Source organism: Perca fluviatilis, chromosome 24 (genome assembly GCF_010015445.1).
Source record: "Perca fluviatilis chromosome 24, GENO_Pfluv_1.0, whole genome shotgun sequence".
NCBI lineage: Eukaryota > Metazoa > Chordata > Actinopteri > Perciformes > Percidae > Perca > Perca fluviatilis.
In genome coordinates, this window is record NC_053135.1 from 12652490 (window position 1) to 12663587 (window position 11098).

General features: G+C 40.2%; 1 long non-coding RNA gene across 1 annotated transcript in view; it reads left to right on the forward strand.

The window, feature by feature from the left end:
* The window catches only part of LOC120554062, a 132575-nt gene extending 126587 nt beyond the window's left edge, over nt 1-5988 (forward strand). The window contains exon 5 of the long non-coding RNA XR_005638301.1: nt 5754-5988. This is a non-coding gene — a long non-coding RNA (uncharacterized LOC120554062). The remainder of the gene's footprint in view (nt 1-5753) is intronic.
* Nucleotides 5989-11098: the final 5110 nt, after the last annotated feature.

Sequence of the window (11098 nt, forward strand, 5' to 3'; positions counted from 1 at the left end):
TGTGCGCGTGTGTAGCTCTGCTGTAGACCTCCTCCATTGTGCTGATTCTAAGAGAAGGTCTTAATCTAGCCACTGCCATTACCGCTGCTGAGACCTCCAGCCTCCACCTCCCCTCTTGCCCTGATGTTGTGCCCATCAACAAAGGCCCTTTAGTGGGCCGACTGGCAAGCCAGATCAGGGTCTTGGGTCTGGGGCTTGGCCCGGATCCCTGGTCCTCATACTCCACCACGAACGCCCCCTTGCAAGCCCACAATGAAGCCTCCGTCCTGGCCTGACTTGGCCCCCGAAGCCGCCTTCCTGGCTCAGGTCCTGGATGGATGGAGAGGGGGAAGAAAGCCTGTAACTGGATGTGCAGTGGAGTGAGGAGAGGTGGAGAGGCTAACAATGCTATCAGAGAGCTGGCGTCCGTCTCTCAAACGCACACACACACACACACACACACACACAAACACATACTGCTGTGTTTGTCTTTATTTATCACAGCTCTTCACACATAGACGACGACAAGGGAAGAAAGGGAGTGAGCAGAATAGAGAGGGTCAGAAACGGGAGAGGAGAAAAGAGAGAAAAGTGGCAGAGAAAAAAAGAGAGAAACAGAGCTGAAGGGCTGCTTAAAAAGATGGATAAGGGAAAACAAATGGTAAAGGCAAAGACACAGAAGGGAGTGGGCAAAGCGAGAGAAATGCAAAGAAATATAATGAAAGCTTAACAAAGAAAGAGACAGAAGTATTAGAGTGGAAAAGAAGATGAAACGGGAGATGAAGAGTTGAGGAGAAATAGAGGGTCACAGTGTGCTTAAAAGAGGGGAAAAAGACAGCAGTGTTTTCCACCAGTATGTTGGCCGAAGCCTCTGTGACATTGTCAGGCCTTCTGGATCCCCATGGAAACAAAAATCAACATGTTTGCTTGAAATGCTTTCATTAACGCCTTGTAGTCAAGCCAAAAAAAAGGCCCGACAAGGGACGAGGAGATGCCGAATAAAAATCCCAACACAAATAATGCAAACAAACAAAGGATAAAAAGACAAAAAAAAAAAAAAGAGCAAAAACAAACTTGGTAAAAGCGTGTCTCTTTTTATTTTTTAACATCTACTCATTGACCCGTGTCACTTTGTACACAATGCGATGGCAGACATCGTAGGGCAGACTTTCAGAACGTTTTGGAGTAGCCATCACTTTGGGGATCAAACTACGCTCAGTTTAATAATGATGGCGTATTTGCATGGGGTATTATAATGATAGCCTTTGGCACATTAGAATAAGCTCTGGACAGGGAGCTTAAACAAACTGAGTTTGTTGACTTGATTCATTTCATAAAAAAAAAATCACAAAAGATTAAAATGAATTACCCTTTTAGTATTTTGAGTTTTTAATCTGATGTTCATTCTTGGTTGCAGCCAACTTTTAGCAATATAGTAAATAATGATGTGTAATTTACAGTTTTCTTAAGACATTTCATCTAATGTCATAAATGTAATAGAGTGGTAGTCTGAAAACTGCAAAAATCATCGACTGGAAACAAGCAAGGAGAAAGTAGGACATCTGTGTGTGTGTGTGTGTGTGTGTGTGTGTGTGTGTGTGTGTGTATGTGCGTGCGCTCTGGCATAACGACAATCAATTAAAGCTTCCTCTTCTTTTTTCTCCTTTAATTGAAATTGAATTAGAGTTTTTACCTCCCGCCCCTTTAACTGAGCACGTAAAGAAACGCCTGGGGCTGATCTAAAGCTGAGCCATGCTCCAATTTAACCAAAGAAGGAGTTTAAGGTAAAAACATTGCAAGTAATAAGGTTGTTAGGGTATTCAACAGAGACACACATACTCAAACAGACATACACACATGAGCTAAAGTAACAGGGTAATTAAATGGTAAAGCTCAGTCAAGCTGAAGTAAACATGTCTAGAAGAAAGACTCTCGTGACTCTAACAATCACATAATTGCCAACATCATCACTACGGTATATATATATATTTTTTTAAATTTCAACATTTTATTTTACTGCCAAGAAATTATTTCTATATGTAATGTCACAGTGCAATGGTGTCCATACCTTTAGATTTCATTGAATTGCATTCTCGATTGTGCGGTACAGTTTCTTTCATAAAATTGTAACGTAATATTGCTAATAATTATACCATAGTTAGGCTATTATATTAGCTACGGTGGAGCTTTATATGTGGAGTAGAAGCTGGTTTTTAAGGGCAAAGCAACAAACAGCCATTGCTTCTTTCGACTTTTCTGTTAACACATGGAAATGTATCACTTGGATGCAAAATATGTGTTGCATCGATGTCAAATTAATTGTCACATGTTGACAGCCAGCCAACAGTTTTGTCTTCTCTTACTGAAAGAACTAAATATATATATTCTAGAAACACTGTCAAACTCCTCCTCAACCAGTTTCCTGTATCTATGATACCTAGTTTCACATCGTCATCCAAACATAGTCTGCTGATTGATCAGCTACATACCATGTATCTCACTAAGCTGAATCGATTCTTAATGCTTTTGGATATTTTCCAGCATAAGGCCAATCGCTATCATTCAGTCATGGTAGGCTGCCGATTTCATGTGAAGTTGAGTGACACAGCATCCCTGCTCCATAATACTGCCTTACTTATTACTATATGCCAGTTGTTGGATCAGTAGAAGCTCTGAGTTTTGCTATTAAAATCTGAATTGAGAGAGACAAAGGTGGAATCGGTGCATCCCTGAATAAGACTAAATGTAGTTGCAGTCTGGCTTTGTAGGGCCAGTACTGTATCTTGTTATGGTTATAGTTAAATGAAACCAGGGTCAACATAATTGATTCCCTAATCTCACTACAGTGATGTTGGTATTTCTGGAGTTTCTCTCATATTGCATTTGGAACTGATTATATTCTACCTGTTGGCACACAAAGTATAACGGTTTCTTCATGGATTTTCAAAATTAGCCTCCAAAGCACTCACGGTAACAATATTTCTATATGCAGCATGTTTAAAGGGAAAAGTACAGTAGATACATCATATGCACAGGATACTAGGGAGCTATAGGCAGACAGAGATGTGAACACAAGTTGAAACTTTTAAGTTGAAATGGAGGAATGAATCAGAAATAAACAGGCAGCAATAGGAAAAAGAGACCGAAGGAGCAAGAAAAAGAACAAACGGTTGACGAAGAGATAAAATCTCTATGAGCGGAGTGTTAGGAGCAGGTATAAAGAGAGAGAATGCAAACAAATGAAAGACAGAGACCTGCGCCAAGCTGTGATTTCCCAGTAAGAGTTAGCTCTTCATCCGCCGGTGAACCCAGCCCTTCAGGAGAACAAAGCCACTCGTTTATCGTCCGTTTTTCATCTCTTCTTTTTTTCCCTACATGCAAGAGAGCTCCCTCCCTCTCTTTTTGCTCTTTCTCTCCGACGCAGTGGGATAACCCCTCACAACCTCGCACCTCCCCTACCTGCAAAACACACACACAAATACAAAATCTGTATTGATTGGATTTCATATACAGCATTGACAATGACGCTATTTCAACCCCCCCCTCCCCCCCCCCCCCCCCCCCCCCGCCCCCCCCCCCCTCTTGGGGGGGGGGGGGGGGGGTTTTTTTTGTTTTTTTCTTGTGGTTGTTTGGGTTTTTTTTTTTTTTTTTTTTTTTTTTTTTTTTTTTTTTTTTTTTTTTTTTTTTATTTTATAAAAAAAAAAAAAATAATTAAAAATATTTTTTGTTTTTTTTTTTTTTTTTTTAGTTTTTTTTTTTTTTAATTTTTTTCCAACTTTTTTTTACCCACCCCCCACTTCCCCCCTTTTCTTTTTTTTTTCAATCACTTATTTTTTAATTTTTTTTTTTTTTTTTTCATTCCACATAGCTCTGTCCGTACAGAGTCGAAAGACCGAGAGAGTGGACAGAGGACACACCCGGATATGGGAGATGGCGCTGTTTTACAGCGTCATCACAGAGATGGCTTGACTGCTGTTCACCCCTCCATCTTATTTATGTACTGGTGGTTTATTTGTTGGAAACAACAACAACAACAACAGCAACCAGCCTCTGTAATTATTCCTTAGCGCTGCTTCACTCGCTGTAATTATACACCCATACGGTGTGTGTTTTTTGCGCATGTACGTGTGTGAGATTAGTAGATGTGAATACGGAATACATCTGTTGATCTGTGTATCGGGGGTGTGTGTGTGTGTGTGTGTGTGTGTGTGTGTGTGTGTGTCAGATGAAGAGGGAGAAGTGGATGAAGGGACAACAAGCTGAGGTCTTTGTTGCTAAATGACAGTGATTCACCATCAGGCCACCCATTTAGTTTAAGTGTGCTGCTCATTTGCCTGTGTGTGTGTGTGTGTGTGTGTGTGTGTGTGTGTGTGTGTGTGTGTGTGTGTGTGTGTGTGTGTGTGTGTAGATACGAAAAGAGTGAGCAAGTGTGTGAAAAAAGGATGAGAGGATGTAACAGACATAGAGGAAGAGAGGGAGTAGGACAATGTAATGGGGTGTGTGTGTCTGTGTGTGTGTGTCTGTGTGTGTGTGTGTGTGTCTGTGTGTGCTCTCTCCCTCTTTCTCTACTCTGTGGCATCAATAACTGGCAGTACACCAAACTCTGTGTTAATTTGTGTGTTTTAGTGTGTGTATCTTTCTGTACGTGTGCATAAATGTGTGCATGTGCGTATAAGCATCTGTAATTTGTTGTGTGTGTGTGTGTGTGTGTGTGTGTGTGTGTGTGTGTGTGGGTGCACACACAGGGAGTTTGTATGGGCCTCATTATCTTACAATTAATTTTCAAATTTTATTTTTTTTATGCATAAATTTTTTTTTTTTTCGGAATCATCTAATATTGAAACAACCTTTTTGTCCATTTTGCAGTAAATGCTCCAACTATTTTCATTACATTTTTTTTTACCAGTATTTTGTAGTTTGTTATTGTTACATAGAAATTCCAACAATGCTTCAAGAAAGTGTGCGTTTCAAGAATCTTTGGTAACACTTTACTTGAAGGTATCTACATAAGAGTGTCTTGAAGACATGACACTGTCATGACACATGAACCCTAACCCCCCCTAACCATAACTTGTCCTGACAAAAACCGAACGACATTTACTAAAAGAAGACGTTATGTCATGAACGTTTATGACTGTTCATAATCTTTATGACACGTTCAAGACAGTGTCATGTCACTCTTATGTAGATACCTTCAAGTAAAGTGTAACCTAGCTGTTTCCCTAAATGTAATGCAATTCTGTTTTGAGGGACTATTTCCTGTCAGGGACTTCCATTTCTTCCTGTGGGTGTCAGATGTTTTCCAGGAAATAGAGGGTAATATAATATGGCTGTGGTAGGAAAAACACTCATGATATAATAACACAAATCTTAAATTTCATCATGGATTTAAGTTTAGGCAATTTTTTTTTAAGCCCGTGGACTTGTCTGTTCACCGTAATGCCCGGCAGTGGAAGGGTTCCTCTGAAGGTGATATCTCCAACTACGTTGCCTTTGTGTATTCAACAGCAAGAATAATGCAAAGGAGTGGTGAAAGAAATATGGATTCCCATGTAAGAATGTTTCATGTGAGTTTCAGGAAATGAAAATGAAAAAGCTGACCAAATTCTAAAGGAGCATCATGCAAGTACTTTCTTGTCGTTCCTCTTAAATTCTGCCGAGGCGTTTCCTTGCCCCCTCCAGCTGAGTCTTATCCATTATTAATGTCCGAACATGGTCTCTAAGGATCTGCCATCCATTATTAATGCCTGACTATTTCTCTTTTTCTCTCCCAGGATCTCAAACCCCCCCCCCATCATTCTCATCGTTCCTCCTTCATTCCATCCACCCCAACTTCCATCTGATGGACCGGCTGGAGAAAAGCTAATAACAGGTGTGTCTTCCTCCCCCCTTCATGTTATCTCCTCCTCCTTGTCCTCCTGTGGTCTCATCTTCCATCTGTCTGCGATTTCTTCCGGGTCACCAGGGGTTTTTACAAGGTGTTAAACGCGCTAAATGTGTGTGTGCGCATGAGTGTGTGTGTGCCACCTGGGATAAGGTGGCAACCTGCTAAACATGTGTGCGTGTTTGTATTAATGATGTATGAAGGCTTGTCTTACTCCTTGAGACAATTAACTTGCATACACAGAGACACAACCCACCAACTCACACATCATCTGTCATGTGTGTTTACTCACACCTGCCATTGTTGTGCTTTTTAGTGCAAGACCCAGACTTAACACATCAAGAACTGTATTTAATTAGACACGAGTGTTGCGTGTATCATTGTATGCATCATCAAAGTTTTACTGCAAATGGCTATTAAAGGCCCCGTGTCCCTGCTAATAGGAAATGTATGTTTGTTGAATATAAACACATGGTTAAGTACAAAATCTGATGATAAAAATTAACAGGAAAAGGAAGTGCTAAGAAGAAAGACAGAGGATGTGTGTGTGTGTGTGTGTGTGAGAGAAAAAAAAAAAAAAAAAAAAAAAAAAAAAAAAAAAAAAAAAAAAAAAAAAAAAAAAAAAAAGTGGCAGGAACAGACGGTGCTGTGGCCTTTTGCTGGCAAGTGAGTGTACTCAGGTGCAAGGATGTGTGTGTGTGTGTGTGTGTGTGCACATGCGTGCATGCTTGCGTTTGTATGTGTGTGTGCGCTCCTGGATCATCTTCCAGAGAGACGAGAGTCTGTAATTACTGTTGTAGGAAGACTCTTGCCAGCCACAGAAGAATCAGGCATTTATCTTACTGTGTAAGACACACTCTCTTACACACACAAACACACACACACACACACACAAACAATTATCTACCTGTGAAGTATAAACTGTGCAATTGCAGACTCCTCCCTGCCTATTAAACACAACTTCAACAAAACCTACCTCAGGTTTTCTCTACGCAGTATCTTTACATTCAAATACCTATTAAATAACCTCAGAGTCTTTACTTTGGCTGTCAATAGTTGTTCTCTAATATTGAAGGTAAAGTTTAGGATGTTTACTTTCGATTAGTCCATAACGTAGCCCAGTAGCGAGATATACAGGGTTAGAAAAGAAGAAAATAGTGCATAGTTTTACCTCTTACTTCTAGTCTCAACCAGTTATTCAAATGACATTATCTGAGAAGTGTAGAGGTGGAAATCGCTCATAATAAATGGACATCTGACTGCAAAAAAGCTTGATTACCATTGGCTTTGCCATGGGTCAAGAGGTTAAACCTATCCAACAGGTCGCTTAGAATTGTATTGATTTACCCCAACAGTGGAAAGTATGTCAAAGTTACCGATTCGAATAGGCAATCACATTCCATCATAGCATTTTGCAGCTGTTACGAACCGAAAACCACCTTGGACTTTGTTTTCACCATTGGACCATTTACACTTGGATTTTTAAAGAACGGATTACACTGTTAGACTGCCAGACTGATTTGAAGGTTTCAGTTGAATGCTCTTCTCTGTATTTTACCTGGGTTATTTTGACAGGAAGGCTTTTCCGATTGCCACAATCAACAACTAGGCAAACACATGTCCATAGTTATAGTAAAAAGTCCACAATTCACAGGCACGGCTGAAGAAAAAGTTTCTAATTGAAATGCATTCATCAAGCATCAAGGAACCCTCATTTTAGTAATCACACTGTGTGGCGGATGTATCTCCTCTCATTTATTATAAAGCACCACTGAACATCTCTCGCTTCTTAACACATTCTTGTCATGAAACCCTGTTCTTGGGTTTTAATTAGTACTCAATCTGCTTTTGTGTTCCTGTGAACTTCATAAATGCCACATATTCAACAAATAACAATTAGGCTTAATTAAGATGATTAAAAACTCCCATCTAATCCGTCAACACACCGTGTTCATATTTTACACTGTACGAGTGTGTGTGTGTGCTTCTCTTCACGCTTGACAAATCAAGAAGATCACTGTATAATGACTGCATAGCGAGCGTGTCCTTAAGATACACAGACACGCACCCACACACACGCATGCATATTCACAAACAAACATGTCCTTAAGACAGACGAAGCTTATCAATAGCCGTTAATTAAATTCTTGTGCGTATTAATGAAAGACTTAGATTTGCTGTTTATGGCGTTCTCTGCTTGCTTGTTTGTTTGCCTTAATGAAAATATTTCACCTTGCAACACTATTGGTTTTGGGAAGTGCTTTTTTGTGTGCAAGTACGTGTCTAATGCCTGCTGTATATACAGTACCTTGTGTGTTTATTACCACGAAGTAAATGACAAACGATGGACCAATCTGACAAGAGGAAGAGTTAAGAATGCACCAGAAGCTGGGAAGATAAAGAGGGAAAACCCACTAATTCAAATAGTAACAGCTTGAATTCTTAGAGCAAGGACGCTTCATATATATGAAGGCAGAACAAATAACACACACACCAAAAATAGTGGTAGCAGTGTTGCCGGGGATAACAGGATTAACTGAGGCAATAGGCCGCGGTACAGGCATAGGCACAGGTGGGTTTTCAGGAGTTTTTTGAATGTGTCTATAAATGCAGCATTGCAGATTTGTGCCAGGAGAGAGTTCCAAAGGGTGGGGGCAGCCACACCGAAGGCTGTTTTGGTGTGGGTCAGTGGTGAGCAGACCCGAGTCCGAGGACCGGCGTTACCAGTTTGGGGTGCAGGAGGACTGATAAGAACTGGTTCATAGGTGAGTAGGAGGAGTTTGTATGAGATATTTACTAGGTACAATGTGTATCATGGTCCCTATCTTAGTTTTGCATGTTAGCATTCTAACATGTTCTAATCATTAGCATTAAAGGTCCTATGACATGCTGCTTTTACATAGGCCTTAGTGGTCCCCTAATACTGTATCTGAAGTCTCTTTTATATAGACCTTAGTGGTCCCCTAATACTGTATCTGAAGTCTCTTTTATATAGACCTTAGTGGTCCCCTAATACTGTATCTGAAGTCTCTTTTATATAGACCTTAGTGGTCCCCTAATACTGTATCTGAAGTCTCTTTTATATAGACCTTAGTGGTCCCCTAATACTGTATCTGAAGTCTCTTTTATATAGACCTTAGTGGTCCCCTAATACTGTATCTGAAGTGTCTTTCCTGAAATTCAGCCTTGGTGCAGAATTACAGCCACTAGAGCCAGTCCCACAATGAGCTTTCCTTAGGATGTGCCATTTCTGTGTCTGTAGCTTTAAATGCTATTGAGGAGGAGAGAGGCGGGGTACGGTGGAGGGTAGGGGTGTGGCCTTGACCAACTGCCATGCTTCGCTGGTTTGCAAGCCATGATGTCTCTCTCTTTCTCATGGGCACGCCAAAATCTCTGGGCGGGCAAAGCAGAGAAAGGGTAGGTAAGCTTTCCCCTTATGACGTCATAAAGGGAAGATTCCAGATCGGCCCATCTGAGCTTTCTTTTTCTCAGAGGCGGAACAGGATACCCAGGGCTCGGTTTACACCTATCACCATTTCTAACCACTGGGGGACCATAGGCAGGCTGGGGGAACTCATATTTATGTTAAAAAACCTAATGAAGTGAATTTTTTTAAACACAATGTACTGCTGAGGTTTATGGTAACATCATTCATTTAGAAGGTAATTGGTCATAAACCAGTATTGGACAATGCATCCCCATTACTCACGGAACACAGGGGTAACAACCACGTTAAAGGGTTGGTTGACTTAAAGGCATACTATGTAACTTTTCCCTCTTCGGTCCCCGTACAGGTTGTCACATTGGAACTAAAGCTTGCGCGGCTGTAGTTCCAATCAGACAACCTGTAGGGGGACTAAAGAGGGAAAAGTTACAAAGTATGCCTTTAAATTACAAAATAAATTCTCTCTTCTAGTGGTATCTAGCCATGCAGAGAGTTTAAGTTTAATGTGGCCATTTTCTGAATGTCTGCTGCCACAGACACTGCCACACTTTTACTAAGGAGTTTAAAATAAATGTTATTTTGAGTGCTTAAAGCACTGAAAAAAATTACATTTAAACAACTGTGTTCTGTGTGTAATGGAGATTAATTGTCCAATACTTTGGTTTATGACGAAATACCTGCGTTCCTATAAACCTCAGCAATACATTGTGTTAAGTATTAATAATTAGGAGGACCTGTTAGAATGCTAACATGCAGAACTAAGATGGTAACCATGATAAAAAAGTGTACCTGCTACATAAGCCTGTTAGCCTTGTTGTTGTTGTGAGCATGTTGCCATGCTAGCGTTACCATTTGCAATGGTATGCAATTATGGCCATTGTATTCGGCGCAAAAAAGACATTTTGAAACTATCATGTGGTATATCTCGCCGTTTGCTGGAACATGGTAGTGTAAACATTTCCATGGCAACAGCGAGTTGGACCAATCAGCGACGTCACTGTTACGCTTAGGATTGTGGGCAGTGTAGCTTTTCTCGCGAACAAAAATAACTTTTTGAAAAATAACAAAAGACAAATTATTGTTTTCATTTCATTATTATCATTATATTTTTTAGTGCTGTCAGTTAAAAGCGTTAATGCAAACCCATTTTAACGGCGTCAATTTTTTTTATCGCGAGATTAACGTTCTTTTTGGCCTAGCAAATTTTGTAGTTTTTTTCACATGCTGTTGCAACAACTAATAACGTTAGAAAAACTACAATTCCACAGCAGATCTAGCTAGACCGGAAACAAAACAACAGGCACACCGTACACACTTGTTTGGGCTTGCGAGCCGGCCAAAGAGTAGTAGGCTAACGTTACCTTTAGAGTGGAAGGCGAGCGTGCCCAGTCCGTCACTGGAGAGCAGCAATGATCTCATAGACTACCTGCATGACAAAATACTACTAGAGCTAAATAAGACTGTGTGCTTTTTTTTTGTAATTTGGATGAATTGATGTTTTAAATCAAACATTTATGAATATGGTCATTACCTCTTTCTCTTTCTTTGGACGCGGAATCAAGATTGAAACACCAAGGCCAGGTTAATGTGAAGTCTGTGAAAAGAGTCACTGATAAAAAACATTCTGGTTCTGAATACGGATCCCAACCTTTCATTAATGTACATAAAATATCCAAATAAATACAAAGGGACTACTTAGGGTATATTTCTTTCACAAAATATCAATGCCAAAACCTTTTCAGGCAGCAAAAGCGAGTAGTAACCATGAGTGACTTTTTTATATTTATATA